Source organism: Chrysemys picta, chromosome 7 (genome assembly GCF_011386835.1).
Source record: "Chrysemys picta bellii isolate R12L10 chromosome 7, ASM1138683v2, whole genome shotgun sequence".
Classification (NCBI taxonomy): Eukaryota; Metazoa; Chordata; order Testudines; family Emydidae; genus Chrysemys; species Chrysemys picta.
This window is the reverse complement of record NC_088797.1, coordinates 39,726,451-39,748,286: the sequence shown is the minus strand read 5'-3', so window position 1 is coordinate 39,748,286 and position 21,836 is coordinate 39,726,451. Positions and strand designations below refer to the sequence as shown.

At 45.3% G+C, this 21,836-nt stretch overlaps 1 protein-coding gene across 3 annotated transcripts in view; it reads left to right on the top strand.

Moving 5' to 3' along the window:
- Window positions 1-21,836, top strand: part of HRH1 (histamine receptor H1) — an 82,711-nt gene that overhangs the window by 12,731 nt on the left and 48,144 nt on the right. The window contains exon 2 of one of the 3 annotated variants that reach the window (XM_065553121.1): window positions 18,750-18,826. The exons of the other annotated variants lie outside the window; for them this stretch is intronic. The gene's annotated coding sequence lies outside the window, so the exon portion shown is untranslated. The remainder of the gene's footprint in view (window positions 1-18,749; window positions 18,827-21,836) is intronic. 3 annotated transcript variants of the gene reach the window in all.

Here is a 21,836-nt window from a genome sequence, read left to right as displayed (position 1 = left end):
ATTTCAACACTTCACATTGGTGGACAGGTACAACTACTCCATTACTCCCACTTGACAGACGAGTAACAAGGCACAGAAAGCTTAAGAGACCACTCAGTTCAGAGCTGGGGATACAACTTTGGTCTTCCACTTCCCATCTATTGGCTCGTGCTTCCTCCTTGATGAAAACCCAGTTAAACTTCCAAGTACAGAGCCTTATGCTGAGTTAGCCTACTTCAGTGTACTGTACATTCCCATTAGAGATTAAAACATGTTGTCCCATCTTCAGGCTTCCAGATGAGTTTTTAAGTCACAATGACCTTTCAAGTCTCTGAACACAAACAATGAAGTTATGGGAAGTAATATAAGAGGAGCCTACAGGAGACTTCCAATAATTTTTCACTGAGAACATGATTTAAAAGGACACTGGCAAAGAGAGTGAGCCATTCTCCTAAGTGGAGAAGTTTGATAGGATTCCAGGTTTATCCCTCGTAGTTCAGAGTGTTTTGTCTAGGATCATTCAGAAACAGAAGCTACAGTTCTATTAGTACATTTGCTTTGTCTGGATATGGGAACAATGGGTCACATTAAAATATGTACTAAAGGAAGAAAGCCTTTTATCTGGAAAAACAGGTACATATGTTTTATTGACAGTTTTATTTTAGGGAGGCTAAAAATATTCTGCACATGAAACCACTGTGTTACTGGCAACAGGAGGAAGAAATGAGAGATTCCTTGGAGGATTCTATTGTTTCGTGTGGTTGTGATATCCAGAGATGTGATGTTGGAACTAGGATCAGTTATGCTGCTGACCATAAGATAATTGTAGAAGGGCGGACTCACCCCTGCAGCGCCTCCTGCTGGTCGTCTCAGGAATTAGCTCTTCCAGAGTCCTGGAGCGCCCTCTGCAGACTGGTGATCTGCCTGTCCTCTGGCCCCCGTGTCTGTCCTGGACCCCGGTGCCCTTTTATCTGGGGTGCTGCCCCCTGGCAGTACACTCCTCAGTACTAGGGTCTCCCCTCCCCGGGGAACCCCCACCCACTATCCCTACCTCGCCTCAGAATAAGGCCACTGCCAGTCACCAACTAGCCCCGCTCCCTGGGGCAGACTGCAGTATAGGCCACTCATCACAGGCAAGGTTGGGTTTGGACCTGCTGCCTTGGCCTACCCCTGGGCTGCCCTCTGCAACCCCCAGTACCCCTTGGCTTTCTACTAGGCCACAGCCTGGGGCTTTCCTGGCTGGAGCTCCTCAGCTCCTCAGCTTGTCCCCAGCCCTGCTCCACTCAGGTACTCTGTCTCAGCTCCCTGCAGCCAGGCCCTTCTCTCTCTGAATGCAGAGGAGACTTTTTGGCCTCTGGATCACAGCCTTTTTATATAGGGCCAGCTGAGACTTGATTGGGGTGTGGCCCAGCTGCAGCTGCTTCCCAATCAGCCTACCTTAGCAGCTCCCATCCACAACCTTCCCCCAGGGCTGTTTTAAGCCCTTTAGGGCAGGAGCGGGGTAACCACTCCGCTACAATAATATTTACGATCACTAGCAGGATACACCGGCTTGGAAGGAGTTAATTGCTTACCCCTGCAGATTAAAACTATCAATTTCTCATTCTACCTAAAAACCCAGCCCAAAATATTTCCATCATTACTTATCACAAATTGAAGGGAATGAAAGTTAAAACTATAGGACGTGTTGCACATTTAGACAAATGGTGCACTTTCCGTCACTTCTATCTGGTAATAATTAATACTAAAATATTTTGATCATCAGGTTATACTTTTGAATCTTAACTTGTCCTGCCGTTAGAGCTTCAGCATCTGTCCTCGTGGCCCAGTACAAATGTATTTTGGCATCTCTCTCCTGTTTCTCTAAGTAGGAGGATCAGGATAGAAGGCCTTGAAATTGTGTGGGGTAGTTGCCTCACCTAGTAGCTTGCACAGAAGGTAAAAGATGGGGAGTGTAGTGGCCAATTAACATAATTTCCTAAAGATCCAGGAACAGGCCACCAGAAGGAAGCTGGCTGTGGCGATAGCCCAATGGGTCTGCAAATACACCTCTACCTCGATATAACGCTGTCCTCGGGAGCCAAAAAATCTTACTGCTTTATAGGTGAAACCGCATTATATCGAACTTGCTTTGATCTGCTGGAGTGTGCAGCTCACCCTCTCCATCCCTCTCTCCCCGTTATATCGGGGTAGAGGTGTATCCACCTGTGCTGACTTCCTCCTTGCAGATTCACAACAAGGACTGTATCTCAAACCAAGGCTTACACAGATGCTAAAGATATATTCTGTAGCTATTCTGCCTGGGGGTTGTCTATATTATGAATACAATTGTACGGTCAACATTTTAAATAAAACATAACACCCAAAAGAATCTTAGTACAGGGCTGTGAACATAAACTGTTGCTCTGTGAGAAGGAGAATAAAACTATTACTTAGTATGAACTAGGGCTCTCAGTGATACAAAGTCATTAAAACACATCTGAAAAGGAGATTGTCAAATGGGTAAGCTACACAATTTAGCTAAGGGCTCCCCAGATGTGATTCTCTGTAATGCCTCAAAGAGGAAAGTACACAAAACAACAAACAGCTGAATTGTGTAGTCCCTAACAGTAAGTGAGCTGCACACGTATAAACCTGTCACGTACATTTCACTGGATTATGCTTGAGGTTTCTGCATGTGTGTTGGACATTTTGACCCAATGAATAAGTGTCAAGACACAAAAACCCTCATCTACCAGTGACTGTTAACATTTAAATGGTTCAAGTTAAATGTAATTTGAGCCAAACCTGTCTGGTTCACCTATTTACACATTTATTGTTCACAGAACATCCACACCGCTTATTAATCAGGGAACTGTTAGTTAAAAATCAGCCTTCAGCTTACTACATAGCAACAGCCATCAGATAATTCTGGCTGTTTTTCTTCAGAAGTTTTTGAAAGCCATCCAGGAAATGGTCCAGAAGCATCACTGAGATGGACTTTCCACATGGTGGTGAGACATTTCCTCATTCTCCAGTCATGGTTATAAATGTGATGAGCTGGAAACTGGTTTCCCGTAAGTTAACGCTCTCTAATCTTCAAAGCATCTTGGCACTTTCTGCACTGCTAAGATTTATTCCTGATAGGATCTCATCCTGTTAGAGCAGTTTCTATTCCTCAGCCACATAGGGATGGTGTAGAGCTGTCACATGCTCAGTATGCACAGGCCATTCAACTTTTTTTTTTTTAAAAACAGTCAGCAAAATCCTGGCTAAGCTCACCAAGAGTGTGCCAGGATAGGGGAAAGGTGGAGCAGAACAATAGCAATCAACACTCTGGCACAGAGCAGGTTGCCTCAGAGGTGTGTGGGATCACCATTCTCTGCAGCACTATCTCATCTACGCCTCCTCTCCAGCACTTGCTATCCACTATAGCGTGTGCCCAGAAAGCTTGGCCTCAAGCCATCCACTCACACCCCCTTGAGGCCATGGGATGGTGTGGAGGTATATCAGCCAGCCCTCTCCTAAAACTCAAGAGTGTATCCTCCTTCACTCCTGAACAGGTGCAGAGGGACAAAGAGGCTCTCTAGACCCTCCCAGCGCCGTCATGCAATGCATTGCATGGATTTTACACACTAGCAAGAGTCATGCAGCAGTAGCACTCTAAAGAGGGATTGCACCTGCACACTGTAGGACAAGTGTGCACAATTTTCTGTATTGGGTAGGGCATGGGTGGCCAACCTGAGCCTGAGAAAAAGCCAGAATTTACCAATGTACATTGCCAAAGAGTCACAGTAATATGTAATGATTATATACGTATATCTATATGTTTGTGTGTGTATATATATATGGGGACTTCTGGCAATCTTTGCTTTCAACAATTTCCTTGAAGTTTGGTTTGTGTTCAGTTGTGCTCACATGCAGCAGTTCTCTTAAGTGGCTGTCTGTCAAAACGGATTGGTGCTTGGATTTCACATGTTTGAGTGTCGAGAAAACAGACTTACAAAGATAGGTCAAGGCAAACATCGAGATTAATTTTAGGGCTGCACCTCTGATGTTGGGGTATTTATCCTTTGGTACAGATTTCCAGAAAGTAAGTGTCCCCCCGTGTCTTCTGAACAGATTTCAATCTGTCCTCTTCCAAAAATTCTATTATTTCCATCTGGGATGTTGCTTCATCAGTGACTAAAGGGGGCTTCAGACAATTGGCTTCAGCACTAAAAGAGTCAATCAGAAATCTGATCTAAGGTTTTTTCTGCTACAAATCTTGGAATCCTTCCTCAAAACTGTCCTTAAGATCTAGATATGCAAGCATGATTAAAGTTGTACTCCATTTTAGGGGTTCTGCTGCATCTTCTTTTGATCTGTCTTGAAATTGTGACATTGAGGGAAAGTATGTCAGCTCTCCCTCAGGCATTTGTCTGTGAAACAACTGCAGTTTGTTCAAGAACGCAAATACGCCTTGCATTAGCTCAGACAGCAATCGGAATTTTACTTGTAAGTTCACGTTTAGTTTATCCAAATGCAGCAGCATGTCTGCAAGAAATGCCAAGTTTAGAACTCATCCAGGATCTGTAAGTTCAGGGTGTATTCTGTGCTTTTCCTCTATAAACAATTTTACTGGTTCCAGGAGCTTGAAAAAACGAGAATTAACTTAACCTCTCGAGAGCCATCGAACTGCACAGTGAAATCGTCAGGGGAGTCATATTCATTCAGTTCTTTCAATTAGATTTTGAAATTGTCTGTGATTGAGTGCATTTGAGAGAATGAAATTCATAATATGCAAGACCGGTTTCATGATGTGATCAAATTTGAGATTTATATATATCAGTTGCTCCCGATGAATAATACAGTGAAATGTCCAACATTCGGGAAAGCTCTTGTCAGACTTACAAAGCCCAACTAATCCATTCACAGATCCCCACATGGATGGAGCCCCATCCATTGCAATGATAGTGAGCCTCTGTAAAGGCAAGTGGCTTTTCACAACTACCAACGTCAACGCCTCCTTTAGATCTCGTCCACGAGTTCTGTCCTTTAGTGACATGGAATCGAGGAGTTCTTCCCTTACAACACAGTTGTCAGACATAGTGCAGACAAATACCGATAATAAGGTTTATCCTGTGCATGGCATGACTCATCCAAAGTGATGCTCAAATACTCACACTGCTGAAGTTGTGATTGCAGTTGTGATTCGATGTCACTGTTCGGGTCGGAGATTCTGCATTCTATTGTGTGATGTGAAAGTTGCAGGCCAGAAATTTTCTTCTGTAGATTCCTGTTCTCTGGTGACAGGATTGAAATAACATCAGTGAGGCACATTTTTATAAGCTCTCCTTCAGAGTAGGGCTTTTTCGCACAGGCTATGTGCCAGGCCACATAATAGGAGGCTAACATTACAGTCTGCGATCGGTTGGCAAATCTGGTGAAGAACTTGGCTTCTACAGCTGTTTGTTTTTTTCAAAGTTTTCAGTTTTAAAGTGTGGAGTTCAGAACCTTGTGGGAATTCTTGATCCATATGTGCATGGCTAGAAGCAAAATGACACTGCAAGTTTGAAGGTTTGAACTGAGAGACACACGTCTGGCAAAGAAAACACATGACCTTACCATTACGTTCAACGAAATAGTACTTATTCTCCCACTTCTGTTGGAAGCCTCGATTTTCATCTGTGTATTTTCTTTCCTGTTTGCACTTGCCTTCCATTCTTAGATGGTGTAAGAAAATTTTTGATTAAAAATTTCCACACCAGCTGAGCACTGTGTGCTTTATTAAAGGAGACACTGTTGCCGGCCAGGGGGCGCTGGACCCCTGGCTCTGTCCCAGGCCCCACCCCCCACTCCACCCTTTTCCTCATGTCCCCACCGTCTCTTCCCGCCCCCTCCCCTGAGTGAGCTGTGTCCTCGCTCTCCCCCCGCCTCCGAGCCTCCTGTGCATCGCAAACCAGCTGATCGCGGTGGGCGGGAGGCACAGGGAGGAGGCACCCGGAGAGTGAGGGGGGAGGCTGCACACCATGTCCTTGCTCCTCTCCCCCCCTCCCCGAGCCTCCTCAAAGCCGTGAAACAGCTGATCACAGCGGGCGGGAGGGGCTAGGGGAAGGAGGGGCACTGCATGCCACATCCTTACTCCTCCACCCTTCCCCCACAGAGTCTCCTGAACACCACAAAACAACTGATCACAGCGGGCAAGAGGCATGGGGGGAGGAGAAGGCGTTGATCGGGAGGGCTGCCAGTGGGTGGTAGGCACTGGGGGAGGAAAGAGGGGCTGATGGGGCTGCCGGTGGGTGCTGAGCAACCACCATTTTTTCCCCAGAGTCAGCTCCTAACAGGAGCCACATATTATCTTCTGAAGAGCCGCATGCGGCTCCAGAGCCACAGGTTAGCCAACCCTGGGGTAAGGCCTACAAGATAGGGGAGGGAGGCTGCATTTCTGACACGAATGCTAAAAGTTAAGAGTAACAAGAAAAAACATGCCCAATATGCCAGTTTGACATCTTACTCATTTTAGTATGATCCCTTTCATTTGATCCAAATCTCAAGATAGATGATGATCTAGGGAAGCAAATGCAATAAATCCAAATTAAATTTTTAAACAAAAAATTGTTTTCTTATCTCAATCAATGTGTATGTTCCAATTATCTCTCTCAGTAATGCCAAGAAAGTCAGTAAAATAGACTGAGCCCTTGATCCTCTTAGTTACACATTGCTTTCTAGGCAGCAGCCTGGCATACTAGTCTGGCCTGGGGGATGCATGTTCTCTGCTCTGTCCTGCCAGCCAGACCCAGACCCAGCTTCAGCTTCATTTCCCATCAATATATCTTGCCTTTGTTTCTTGGCTCCCAGATTTGAAAGGCACTGTGGAGGCTCCTTGCTCAGCCTCTGGTAGGCAGGAGTTCCATGACAAAGCACACCTACTGATTAAGGAATGGTGTCAAGAGGCTCTGAAGCAAATGCTGTCTGCTCCTCCTGAGTTATCAGGCTGGTGGCTGATCAGTCCCTTACAGGAGAAAGTTAGAGAGATAAAATGGGGAGAATCTCCACATGTTGTCAGGGAGAAGGAAATAAACTGATATATCAAAAGTCTTTGGAGGTTCTTTTAGACTCTTTCAAAGACACATTAAGTCAGAAGAGAGAAAGGGGTTGGGGTCTTTCTTTCACTGGTGCCCTCCAGCTGATTTTTATACACCAGCCTTACTTGGCTAAGAGAGGGTATACGGTGTGAGAAGCCATGTATCCCATGCCACTATATTCCGTTTGCTTGAAGGAAGGTATGTCATGAGTTTCCTCACTAGCTCTATGGGTGCTAAGAAGACCCAGAATTGGAGAATTTGTGAGTATTATAAGTCCTCAGTAGCAAGCCAAGCAGTATTTCATGGCAAAATTAAGATTAGTGACAAAGGAAGACATCCAGGAAAGCCACAAGAGGGCTCCATAGGAAAATCTATTGGAAAATGAACCATTTAGGGTCCTGTTCTCATCAGCAATAATAAATTATAACTTCATATTTATATATAGGATTCTAAGTGCTTTACAGAGTTTAGGGATTACTTCTCCTACCACCCTGACATTCAGGTGCCTCTTAGGATGGAATGTGCCAGCCATTCTGCATCAATAGATCTTAGGAAGGGATGTGAAGGAGAATGTCATATCTAATTGAAATAACGGGGATTTTAAGTAGGCAGAATGTAATAACATGGAATATAATTGGAATGCAATAAAAACAGAGGAGCAACATTGTAAATTTTACGTGGAATTTTTTATGCCCACAAATGGCCAGGGACTCAGTTTTTATTTGATGTGAGAACAAGTCAAGTAGCCAGACCAAATACAATGAATCAGTAGAGTTGCTATGAACCTGCAAAACTCCAATGTGAATTAGGCAGCTTCATTTCAGGCTTGTGAGTATAATATTTTTGAATTGTGCTTATTCCCTTTAAATGACATAGAAATAAAAGCAAAGGTGCAGTGGCACTGGTGACTCAAGAGACATTATCTGACATGTCTGAGACATTATCACTCTACTACATTAAAATTTAAGAAGCCCATGGAATGACGAAAGCACAGCTTTGTCTAACGTATATTTGACTGATAGTGTGCTTCTGGCATTCTGAAAAACAAAGGGAACTTTAAGCATACTGAAAGATTGTGACCCTCTGACCCAGCAGCATTCATTCACTTCGTAGTGAAAAAATCAAATTCAGAAAAGAGGCCTTTGGTTCTTCTCCCATGCTGGTGTCCAACATCTTTGGGAAAACACAGTTATCTTATCTCAATCATTTCTGCCAGTGTGAAATATTACAGTTTGTGCTTTAGAAAAAACACTATGGACTCTAACTATGCCATTACATTAAAGCTGCACTCTGAGATAAGATGTTTCTTTCTTCAGACTTGCTCTCCTCTCAAGTGGTATAAAAATAGAACATAATACAAAATATAACACTCAGACATATTCAGAGAAGATTACTCCTGTCTTTTGTTTATGTGGTCTCCAATTTCACAAATTTTGTAGCTCAGATGTATAATAACACTTAGCACTTTTTATACAGACCATTGCTTAGCATTCTTGAATATTTTAACTCTGCTGCCACTGAAGGTGATAGTAAAATTCCTACTGACTCCAATGGGAGCAGAGTTAGGACAATGGGAAGAGCTTTTTAAAATCCCACCTTTCATCTGTACATCTCCTAGATTCCAAGGACAGAAGGAACTATTGTGATCATCTAGTCAGACCTCCTATACAACACAGGCAGTAGGACTTCCCTGAATTGACTATTTTAACTAGTGAGTCTCTTTTAGACAAATGTCCAATCTTGATTTAAAATTTTCCAGTGATGGAGACTCCACCATAACCCTTGGTAAATTGTTCCAATGGTTAATTACCCCCACTGCTGAAAATTTGCATCTTATTTCTAGTTTAAATTTGTTATACCTTTCTAAATTGCAGATCCCTCTATTATCAAAATTCCACGTGTAGATATTTACAGATTGTGATCAAGTCACCCAAAGCCCTTTTTTTGATAAGCTAAATAAATTGAGCTTCTTGAGTCTTTTACTATACATCATTTACATATAAAGCATTATATAATATCAGAGTTGGAAGAGACCTCAGGAGGTCATCTGGTCCAATCCTCTCCTCAAAGCAGGACCAATCCCCAGACAGATTTTTGCCCTAAATTGCCCCCTCAAGGATTGAGCTCACAACCCTGGGTTTAATAGGCCAATGCTCAAACCACTGACCTATCCCTCTCTATCTTGCAGATGGGAAAATTTAGGCACACAGGGAAAATTGACAGGCATAGCTATTCCAGAATAATTCCTTGGGTGGACACCTTATTCCAGAATTAAAGTGACTTTATTCCAGAATAACGACTCCACTTTGGAATAGGTATTCCAGATTAACTATGCCAGCCAATTTCCCTCCTGTAGACAAGGCCTACATAATTTACCCAAGATCACACTTCATTAGCATAGCAGGGGAATAGAACCAAGATGTCGCTTCACATAGGTGCACACTGTATACATCAGTCAATCTCTAAATATATATATTTTAGCCTTTTAACTGGACTGTCAAAACTTTTACTACAATGACATAACAAAAACATTATTTTCATTATTACACTGTTTTGTTCTGTGGTCATTGACTCTAAAGTTATTACATTTGATTTAAAATTTTAGTCAATGTAAACATGATAAGCATCAGTAAGCAAAGCAATATGCAGTACACCCCTTTATCCAAAATGTACGTTTTGTAATATTCAGAACATTCAGGAAAATGGTTGTGGATGAAAGCCTCCTTTTGTTCAACAATTTTCTGCATAAAGGGGTTGTACTGCAATAAAGCTCAGAAATTACTTGTTCTTTGTCAGATATGAACTTCTGCGCAGTAACACAGTTCTTACCAGTAATAAAATTACTACTATAAAAATTCGGAAAATATTAAGGAAAACAATTAGCAACTCACTAAGAAACTTGGCCTCTGGGAGTAAATTGTCACATCTTAGGAATTATTAGTAGCCTTCAGTCATCTGTCTTATCATAGAATCATAGAATATCAGGGTTGGAAGGGACCTCTGGGTTGGAAGGGAGCCAATGTCCTGTCTTCGTACAGTACATCATAGTACAATAAAATTGAGAGGGAGGTCCCCCAAAAAATCCCATTATGGACAAGTATGGAATAACGTGCCCATAAGGGCAGTTACTTCCTAACCCCAGATAATCACTAGTTGGCATGCAATCAGCATACTTTTTGTACTGTTTAACGCAAGTTAGGGATGTTCTTAATATCCATATCCATGTCCAATTCTTCTTTTGAATCCCGTTGACTTCTTGGCCTCCATGATATCTTGTGGCAGTGAATTTAATCATAGAATCATAGAATATCAGAGTTGGAAGGGACCTCAGGAGGTCATCTAGTCCAACTCCCTGCTCAAAGCCGGACCAATCCCCAACTAAATCATCCCAGCCAGGATTTTGTCAAGCCTGACCTTAAAAACCTCTAAGGAAGGAGTTTCCACCACTCCCTAGGTAACCCATTCCAGTGCTTCACCACCCTTCTAGTGAAAAAGCTTTTCCTAATATGCAACCTAAACCTCCCCCACTGCAACTTGAGACCATTACTCCTTGTTCTGTCATCTGCTACCATCCTCTGAGAACAGTCTAGATCCATCCTCTTTGGAACCCCCTTTCAGGTAGTTGAAAGCAGCTATCAAATTCCCCCTCATTCTTCTCTTCTGCAGACTAAATAACCCCAGTTCCCTCAGCCTCTCCTCATAAGTCATGTGCTCCAGCCCCGTAATCATTTCTGTTGCCCTCCGCTGGACTCTTTCAAATTTTTCCATAGCCTTCTTGTAGTGTGGGGCCCAAAACTGGACACAGTACTCCAGATAAGGCCGAATAGAGGGGAATGATCATATCTCTTGATCTGCTGACAATGCTCCTACTTATACAGCCCAAAATGCTGTTAGCCTTCTTGGCAACAAGGGCAACTGTTGATTCATATCCATCTTCTCGTCCACTGTAATCCCTAGGTCCTTTTCTGCAGAACTGCTGCCTAGCCACTCGGTCATAGTCTGTAGCAGTGCATGGGATTCTTCCGTCCTAAGTGCAGGACTCTGCACTTGTCCTTGTGGAACCTCATCAGATTACTTTTGGCCCAATCTTCTAATTTGTCTAGGTACCTCTGTATCCTATCCCTACCTGCCAGTGTATCTACCACTCCTCCCAGTTTAGTGTCATCTGCAAACTTGCTGAGGGTGCAATCCACACTATCCTCCAGATCCTTAATGAAGATATTGAACAAAACCGGTCCCAGAACCGACCCTTGGGGCACTCCGCTTGATCCTTATATTTGGCAAGAAAGTTCTGCTTATAGAATATTTTCTTATCCTCTCTAGTAAGAGGAAAGTCTTTGAACAAACAACGGCACAAATACTAGGGAAGATGCTGAAGGGACTGGGATTCAAAGGAAAGACTACATTTTCCCTCAGAACCGATGAAATGTTTCCTCTCCTCCTGTGAATATAGTGACTCATTCTTCCTAGTTCAAATGCTTAGAAACAATCAGAGAGGTTTTATGAAATACTGTTTAATGTTTAATGCCTGCGGGAGGTCCACGGGTCCCGCGTCTTCGGTGGCAATTTGGCGGCAGGTATGCCGAAGGCATAGGACCAGCGGACCTCCCGCAGGCATACCACCGAATCTGCGTGACCAGCTGAAAGCTGCAGGGGCGCCACTGAAAGCTGCCTGACTGCCGTGCTTGGGGTGGCAAAATACATAGAGTCACCCCTGGAGGTGAGTGTCATTTAGGTTTCTAAGCAGCTGATCACACCTGCAGTTAATTTGTGTGGAAAGCCTGAATCTCCACTCCATTACATTAGTTTTACATTGTGACCACTGGAGTTACTCCCAATTCACAGTGTGTAGTAAACGAGAAGAGAATCATGCTTTCTCTGACTGATAACCACAATTCACATTTGTGACTGTGCACAGGTCAAAAATAAGGGTCATCTTGGACCCTTTGTTGCTCAGTAGCAAGGCTGCATTTGTATCATAGATTCTGTGATTTTCATATTTTAAAAAAGAAATCCCTAACTTTTGACATGATGGGACCTTGATTGCATGTGATGGGTAGAGAGTCAAACTGTATTTCCCAGCAGCTGCCAAGTTAAACCCTGGGCTACCTGGGAGGCTTGTGGGCCACACTGTGGTGGCACAAAGGACCAGGCAATTTAACTTCCAGTGACTAGTTTCACTCCTCAAGGATGGTGAGATTTCCCCCCTCCCTGATAGTGGAAAAAAATGGATTTTGTTTTTAAATAGAAAGGAATTACTCAGGTAATTGGTATAACTATGGTACTGTGGTCACAACTCTACATTGTCACAGCCTGGTTATCTGCACTAAAATGTCAACATAATGTTTATATGAAGCTCAAAACAATGCCATTGTGCCAGTGTCTCTTTACGGTTTCCATGTTTCCTAGCCAATGACAGAAGAGATGGCCATTCTAGCAGTCATGAGATAAGAAAGTTCCACACACTGGGGTTTAGCAGATATCAAAGCTGTGTGAGATCAGTGGCTCTTAGAACAGAAAAAAAGACCAGATGCATGTTAAAAGTCCTGAAATGGTTATTTTATGTTCATACTTTAGTTGCTTAAGAAACTTCTGGTACATGATGGGGTTATTTCTTGTGTTGCAATAGCGATGCTGGACATAAATAGAAAGGACTTGGAAGCCTCATGAGAACTGAGCAAGAATACCAAGATGTTCTTTGCTCCTGTCTCACTTAGCACACTGGTGTTAATGTCAGGCACAGTAGGGTGGCTATTCAAGATCAATACATTTAGGTGCTCAGTGTGCAGAAATAGCTAAAAGTCTGCTTGGACTGGGAGGGACAGAAGCTGTAAAATCCAACCCTCTTATTGGAGTCAATAAGAACAAATCAAGGGCAGGTCACCCCTCAAGAAAATGGTTATTTTTAGAGTAGAGAACCCTTTTAGCAAGCAAAAACATATTTGCTTTGTTATGTATAATGTGAGACTATTATTCTTGCACTATGAAATGTTCATGAATGGGTAACCAAGGTCTAGAGCAGGGATAGGCAACCTATGGCACCCGTGCCAAAGGCGGCACGCGAGTTGATTTGCAGTGGCACTCACACTGCCCGGGTCCTGGCCACCGGTCCAGGGGGCTCTGCATTTTAATTTAATTTTAAATGAAGCCTCTTAAACATTTTAAAAACCTTATTTACTTTACATACAACAATAGCTTAGTTATATATTATAGACTTATAGAAAGAGACCTTCTAAAAACATTAAACTGTATTACTGGCACGCCAAACCTTAAATTAGAGGGAATAAATGAAGACTCGGCACACCACTTCTGAAAGGTTGCTGACCCCTGGTCTAGAGTTTGGCTAGTGCTAAGTGTTTGAGGAAGATAACAACAGGCTTTTCTCATTCAGTTCTGTCCTGCTGAGTGTGTTTGAAAAGAACTGAAAAATTAAGTAGTTTAATGTATGAAAATGAAATGTAGATTGTCATGAGCTTACAGGAGGTTGATACCTTCAGAAAGCTAGGTTGAAAAATATTTCAACTTAGAAAAAATATTATGGGAATTCAATACATGCAGTTACAAAACAAACAGCAAGCCCCCAGCTAGACAGGATTTCATGGGCTTGCAGAATAAAAGCAAACCTTCCTGTTCCCTACTTGGCAGTTCTGAGTTCAGTCTCATGGTTATCAGCATAGACTACCTCATACCAGTCTGTAATTCAGCGCTCTGCAGAACCTGAGGAATCAGGCTAACCTGGAAGTTGCAGGCAGCACTTGGGAGTTTTAGGTGGTGTACATTGGTGTAGTTTCCACATAATGTGACAGGATCCTTAGCCCTGCTCCATCCCCGTTGTGTCACTCTGGTGCATGGGTAGGCAACCTTTCAGAAGTGGTGTGCCGAGTCTTCATTTATTTACTTTAATTTAAGGTTTCGCGTGCCAGTAATACATTTTAATGTTTTTCAGAAGGTCTCTCTCTCTCTAAGTCTATATATTATATAACTAAACCATTGTTGTATGTAAAGTAAACAAGGTTTTCAAAATACTTAAGAAGCTTTATTTAAAATTAAAATGCTGATCTTATGCCACCAGCCTGCTCAGCTCGCTGCCAGCCTGGCGTTCTGTTCACCTAGGCCGGCAGCGGACTGAGTGGGGCCTGACCTCTGAAGCCCCCCACACCCCCAGAAGGGTGGGTGTGGGGGGCTTCAGAGGTCAGGGCTGGGGGTGTGTGGAGGTGCAGGGCAGAAGGCTGGGGGTGTGGGGGGCTTCAGAGGTCAGAGCAGAGGGCTGGACGGGTGTGGGAGGTGCAGAGCAGAAGGCTGGGGGTGTGGGGGGCTTCAGAGGTCAAGGCAGAGGGCTGGGGTGTGTGTGGAGGTGCAGGGCAGAAGGATGGGTGTGGGGGGGGGGTTCAGGGCAGAGGGCTGGGGTGCTCGGCTCGTGGGGGTGCTCCCAGCCCCCTGCACTCTGCCCTGAGCGGCTCATGGCAGGGGGCTGGAAGGGACATGTCCTGTTCCACCACCTTTCCCAAGGCGCCGTCTCTATCTCTACTCTGCCTCCTTTACCCAGGGCCAGCTTTAGCAAGGGGCCGCGGGGCTGCCGTGCGCCGGCTGGAGCTCCGGCTGGGAGAGCGGGGCCGCGGGGCTTTTGCGGAGCAGCGAGCACGCTGCCACTCCTCCCCCCTCCCTTTGCAAGGGCCGGCGCAAGGAAGGAGAGGAGGAGGGGCAGGAAAGCAGGCTGCACGATGGCTGAGGGAAGAAGCGGGGAAGGGGGAGCTTGGCTGCTGCAGGATGAAGCTTCTGCCTCCTGCCCCAGCAGGGGAGAGTGGTGGGCGGGGGGGGCTGAGTGTGACTGGGGGTCGGAACCGCGGCAGGCAGCTGCGTGCCATTCAAAATCGGCTCACGTGCCGTGTTTGGCACGCATGCCGTAGGTTGCCGACCCCTACTCTGGTGGTTCAAAGGGGCTGTAATGCTGGTTTAAACAGCTGGTGATTTCTCTTGGCATTGAAGAATCCCTGGGTGGCATAAAGCCAAGGTATGCCACCTCACTCATTGGCAGAACAGCCCCATGATGGCTGCTGTAGCCAGGCACAACTTAGTGTAGTCCTGAAGCTGTTCTGTGGCAGCCTTCCCCAAGATCAGGAGAGCACACAGGTGATGTAAAAGTACTTTTCCCCCCACTCCACGTCCTGCCCCAACCATACCTCGGCTACACCTGTGGATTAGGCCAATATTTAATTTCCTTGAACTCCAGTGCAAACCACAAGTATCGTGCTAACTGGTAACAAAGACAAGCTGTTTTTCCTGCCACTGTAATGTTCTGCAGTGCTTGTTATTCCAGAAGATCCTAGAATGCCTTATAGATACCAATAATCTATATATATATTTAATCCACTAATAAATTAATCCATTCTTACAATTCAGAAATTAAAATAACTCTTCTTTCTTTTTTTATCCTCCTTCACCTTCAGGTGCATAGGGCGTCCACCAGTTTCCACCATTTATTTTGGTCAAGTGATGGTCTATTCAGGCTTCTGTGTGTCATGCTGATGGATTTCACTTCTTTCTTTATTGTTCTGCATGTTTTTCTAGGTCTCCCTCTTTTTCTCTTTCCAAGTGGTGTCCATAGAACCAAATACTACTAGAGTTTTCTAATTATCCAAAGTTCTCAGGCTAAGAATTGTGTCCCCTTTGGTCACTGACTCATAGTCAGTTTGCTTTAATCTAGAAAATGAATATTCAGTTGTTTCGATATAAACGTGTTTGCTTAATTCCATTAGTTTTAGGTCATCTGGAATGTCTTGCCTTGACGATAGAATCATAGAAATACAGGAATGGAAGGAACTTCGAGAAGTCATCAAGTCCAGTGCCCTGTGCTGTAGAAGGACCACGTAAACCTAGACCATCCCTGACAGGTGTTTATCTACCCTGTTTTTAAAAACTTCCAATCATGGGGATTTCACAACCTTCCTTGGAGGCCTATTCCAGAGTTTAACTACCCTTATATCTAACCTAAATCTCCTTTGCCTACCTTTAGTGGATATAAAGAATAATTGACCATAGTCCTTTTTATAAAAGATCTCAACACATTTGAAGATTATTATTAGGTCGCCTTCATTCTTCTTTTCTCAAGACTAAACATGTCCAGTTTTTTTAACATTTCCTCATAGGTCAGTTTTTCTAATTCTTTTTATCATTTTTGTTGCTCTCCTCTGGACTCTCTCGACTTTGTCCACATCTTTCCTAAGCATTGGACACAGCACTCCAGCTGAAGCCTCACTGCCAAGTGGAGAGGGACAATTACCTCCGTGTCTTACATACGACATTCCTATTAATACATCCCAGAATGATATTAGCCTTTTCGCATCTGCATCACATTGCTGACTCATATTCAATTTGTGATCCACTATAACCCCCAGATCCTTTTCAGCAGTGCTACCACCTTGCCAGTTATTCCCCATTTTGTAGTTGTGCAGTTGATTTTTCCTTCCCCAGTGAAGTACTTTTCACTTGTCTTTACTGAATTTCATTTTGTTGATTTCAGACCAATTCTCCAATTTGTCAATGTTATTTTGAATTTTAATCCTCCCAGTTTGGTGTCATCTGCACATTTTATAAGCCTACTCTCCACTCCATTGTCCAAGTTATTAATGAAAATATTGAATAGTACCAGACCAAAGACTTACCCCTGCAGAACCCCACTAGATACGCCCTCCCAGTCTGACTGTGAATCATTGATACCTGCCTTTTGAGTATGGTCCTTCAACCAGTTGTGCATCCACCTTATAATAGTTCCATCCGGACCACATTTCCCTCGTGTGCATATGAGAATGTCAAGTGGGACTATGTCAAAAGTCCTACTAAAATCAAGATACATCACATCTTCTGCTTCCCCCATCCACTAGTCCAGTAACACTGTCATAGAAGGAAATTAGGTTGGTTTCGCATGATTTGTCCTTGACAAATCCATGCTGGCTATTCCTTATAACTCTTATTATCCTCCAGGGCTTAAAAATTGATTGTTTAACAATTTGTTCCAATGTCTTCCCAGGTATCAAAGTTAGGCTGACTGGTTTGTAATTCCTCAGGTCCTCTCTGTTCCCCTTTTTAAAGACAGGTACTATGTTTGCCCATCTCCAGTTTTCTTGGAACTCACCCATTCTCCAGGAGTTAAAAAATAAAAGTACAGCAGCAAACACAGTATTTGCAAGGGCTTGTCGGGAATACAGGGGTACACTGTACTTATATTATACTATCTAACTTGTACAGTATAGATTTTGATTAGACGTTTCCCCCCATGATATATTTCAGCAATATGCATTTAAGAAATACAGTGGTATTTGTCACTTGCATCCATTTTGGTTGGTCACGCTGCTCTCTAGATACCTAATCATGCAAAGTAAAGAGCATCTATCAACACTTAGCACCATCCAGGATGAGGCTGCAAAAGCCAGAGAATAGGCAATTTTCTGAATTTAGTTTTGCGTTGTATTTTTTTCTCTGCTGCCTGCAGGGAGTGAATCAGGAGACTGATTACTCATGTTACACCAGCTGAATGTTTCCATATGGTGCCTGAGCAGCCTATATCTCAAATAGGCAGAAAACTCCACTCTGATCACAGATTCATCTTATGCTGTTTAGGCTGCCTGCAAGCTATCTGATAGCTTATAAAATCCAATACTCTTTGGTACAAAAAGAAGAAAAAAACCAATATAATAAAACATGATGCAGTTTGTAGAAGTAACTTCCGCCATTGCACAATGGAAATACATATAGGAGTATTGGAAGTGTGCGCTAGCCTCCCAAACAGGCCCAAGGAGATTGAGTATTAGAATTTGATAGCTAAGCACTGTGGGCCAGATTCTGCCACCATTACTCATGTTGAGTAGTACCTAACTCCACAAATATCCATTTAGTTCAATGGGACTACTCACAGCCTTGGTTACTTTGCAGCATGAGTAAGGATATAAAAATCTGGCCCATTGATTACAGCTTATCTCATTACCAGCAATAGGATTGCACCCATGTCTGTTGCTTACATTTTGCACTGGGTGCCTTGCATCGCCACTGCAGAATTTGGTCTAATATGTAAGAATTGCAAAATTAAAGTGCCATTTCTTTATTTTATCTTATTTGCTCTCTCGACTCAGCAGTGAAGTAGGAGACTTCCCCCGCACAAGCCAAATACTCTGATATGCTGAGAAGCAGTCTGTCTGCTTCCTTCACATTCACTCTCTTCCTCCTGTATCTCTCCCATGCCTTTATCAGAGATGTGAAGACAGCAAAGTCCCCAACACACTGAGATGACAAAACAAAAAGCTCATCTGCTAATTGCCTGCAAAATTTCATGTAAGGAGTTTGCCTTGGCCACACACATAACCTTATACCTGAAATCTGCTGGAGCAGGAAATGAAATATACAAGCGTTGAATCAGAAGACAGAGGAGAAAGACCTTGCAGGTCACCATATCATCCTGCAAATGGAGAATCACTCCCTAGAGGACAGCTATAATATTGTGTCCAAGTACTTTAACTGACACTCGTGGCAGGGCTTCCACTACTTCCCACAAGCGAGTGTTCCACTATTTACTAGATCCAACTTGTAGAAATTTTTTTCTGATGTTCAACTTACATTTTACTCAGCTCCACCTTCACCCTGCTATCCCTAGATTACCCCCTGGGGGAATAAGTGCCCCTCTGGAGCGTCAGTGAAACAACATGGACCTGATTCTCCTTTCACTCCTTACAGGAGAAAGATGGGCCTGTACTGGCAGATAGGAGATCTCTGTAGCACTGTCCCCCACCAAACCCACAAGATTTCAGCTGGTGAGTTATTGCTTACAGGGTCATCATTAACTAGGGTTACCATACGTCCGGGTTTCCCCGGACATGTCCGGCTTTTGGGTCTTTAAATAGCCGTCCGAGGGGAATTTGTCAAAAGCTAAAAATGTCCGGGATTCCCCCCGACGGCTATTTAAAGACCCAAAAGCCACTGATAGGGCAGCCGCGCTGGCTGAAAGCGGTACTGGGAGCAGCCGCGAGCGGTGGGTGCGGGCGGCCCGGCTCCCCCTGCCTGGGGCTCCCCTCACCCTCCGGGGAACGCGGACTCCTCCTCTGCAGCACTGCCCACCGCGGGGCTGGGGCTCTCCCGGGGCTCTGCCCTGCACACGCCCAGCACCCCCGGGACTGCTCCTGCCTCCCCGGGCTGGCCCCAGATCCCCTCCCCCGGGGGCTGGGGTCCTGCTGCGGCTTGTGCCCCTCTGCCTCCTCCGCGGAGCAGGCAGCCCCAGGGGGTTGACGCCATGCCACCCCTTCCCCAGCTTCCCCCTCCAGCAGCCCCCGCACCGCCCTGCCGGGCCTGTTCAGCCCTCGGCCCCACCGGGTCCTGCCCTGCCTCATGCAACCCGCCCCTACCGTGTGGCGGCTCGGCCCGGGGGGGACTGGGGGAGCCGCAGAAAAGCCCCTCCCGGAGCTGGTGCAGGAGACGAGCCTGGCTCTCAGCCCAGGCTCCGGCATCAGGCTGCAGACGGGAGCAGAGCCACCCCCCGCCGGCTCGGCTCGGCTCGGCTCGGCTCAGCCCAGCCCCGCTCTTAAAGGGACAGGGACCCCACCGTGGCTCAGCCCGGCCTGGGGCACGTGGGGGGGAAAATCTGTAACGGGGGAGGGGAGTCTGTCTGCAGACAGGAGATTGATGCAAACATGCTAGTGCCACTGAGGGATGCCATGGGCTAGGTCAGGTGCTGGGCTTCACATACCAGCCACTTCAAATCCTGTGGGAGCTGAGAGCCAGCACTAGGGTGGGGGTCCTGGGCTGGCAGAGCAGGGGCTGTGTAGCGCAGGCCAGAGGCGATCGGGCTGGTGGAGCATGGGGTGCTGCAGAGCAGGTGTGTGGTGCGTTGGGGGGGGCTGGCAGAGCAGGGCGTGCTGCATGGCAGGGCTGGGGATCAGGCTGGTGTGGCAGGGGTGCTGCAGGCCAGCCACGAGGGGCATGGCATTGCTGTGGGCGAAGCTTGCCTAGCCTCTCAGTTCAACTCCAAATCCACCCCAATGTTTGTGTGGTTGAAGAAGGGGCAGGAGGATGCAATCGAGTCATGACTGCCCTCTTCTGGCAGGGTGCTGTAGGGGCAGCTAACTCAGCCCCACGTGGAGCGAGCACGCTGTGGCTCTTTAGAGCAGTGAATCTCAGCCCGCCAGCCGCTTGCAGCCCAATCAGCACCCGGCTGCAGCCCATGTGCCATCCTCAGGGCCATACAGGGAGCGCGTATCTTGTGTGGCTGCAGCCCATAGAACCCCCAGAAAGCCGCGTGTGCTGCCCACAATGGGAAATCGATTGAGAACCAGTGCTTTGGAGCAATGCTTTGGGCAGGTGGCTCCTCGAGAGCGGAGCGAGAGAAGGGAAGATCTGCTCACCAGGGCTTTGGGGACCCTCCCTCACTTATCACAGGGGTGGTGGGCACACCCCCTCCCCAGCCCAGCCAGGGTTTTGCTGGGGTGCAGCTCACAGTCAGCCCCTTGGTGCAGAATCCCCGAGTGACCCGGAGCTTGTGCAGCTCCATGGACGCTGGTGGGGAGCTCTGGTTACAGGCCTCTGCCATGCATAGGGTTACCATACGTCCGTTTTTTCCCGGACATGTCCGGCTTTTCGGCAATCAAACCCCCGTCCAGGGGGAATTGCCAAAAAGCCGAACATGTCTGGGAAAATGCCGGCTGGGCGCTTCCCCTCCTGGGCTCCAGCTGCGCTGGGGAAGCGCCGGCTGTGGGCGCAGGGTCTGGGGGCTGCCCGGCAAATCCTGAAGCCGGTAGCGCTGGGGCAGCCCTTTCCCCCTGGCTGGGAGTGGGAGGGAGGAGGGGGCGGAGCTAGGGCAGGGAAGGGGCGGAGTTGGGGCGGGGCTAGGGGGTGGGGAAATGGGCGGGGCCAGGGCCCGTGGAGGGTCCTCTTTTTTTATTTATGAGATATGGTAACCCTACATTAACTTACCCACATATTCTCTTCCCATTGTGGGATGCCAGCTGAAGGAGTGGTTTCTGGAGACAGTATGTGTGTAGGGAGCTCGTATTGGAACCATTCTGGGAAGGAGCTAGGGTGCAGCCTAGAGTAGGCGCAGAGTCACAGGGACTGCACACAGAAGGACCTGCCTTCTTCAGTCTCTTTGAGATCTTGGAAAGTGGGAACGGAACTCCTTGCTACATCCCTGGAAGAGAAAGGAGAAAATCCATCCTCCCAATGAAATCGGGGGGAGAACTTAGTCAGTACAAACTGGAGGGGTTTCCCATAACATCCCCTATTTCTCCATTCCCATGGAGGATAAGGCCCTGGGCTCTATTATAATTCACTTGAGAGCTAGTTGAAATTTTTCCAAGAGACATTTTTCTGTCAGAAAATGCCAAATCGCCAAAATCTAAAAATTCCACAAAAACATGTCACTTCTGACAAAATGTTATTTTGAAAAAAAAATCTCAAAACATAGTATTTCTATAAGGTTGGACTTTATTAGAATGGGTTTTTCATTTCAAAACACCTTTCCATGTTGGCATTTATTTTATTTCCAATTCCAGTGCCAATCACCAACTGTAATATTTTATTTTACATTATATCATAATTTTAAAATAATTTTGAAATATAAAAATAAAATAAAATGTAAAAATATAAAATAATTTTAAAATATATAAAAATTCAAAATGAAATCTTCTGATTTTATCAAAACATTTCAGTTCACTCAAAACTAATTTTGTTCTCAAATTTCATTTTGTGGGAAATTTTTCTTTTTCTTTTCAGTTTGGAACAATTATTTTATTGTATTTGGAAATGCTGGAATTTCTTGCAGAATTGAAATTC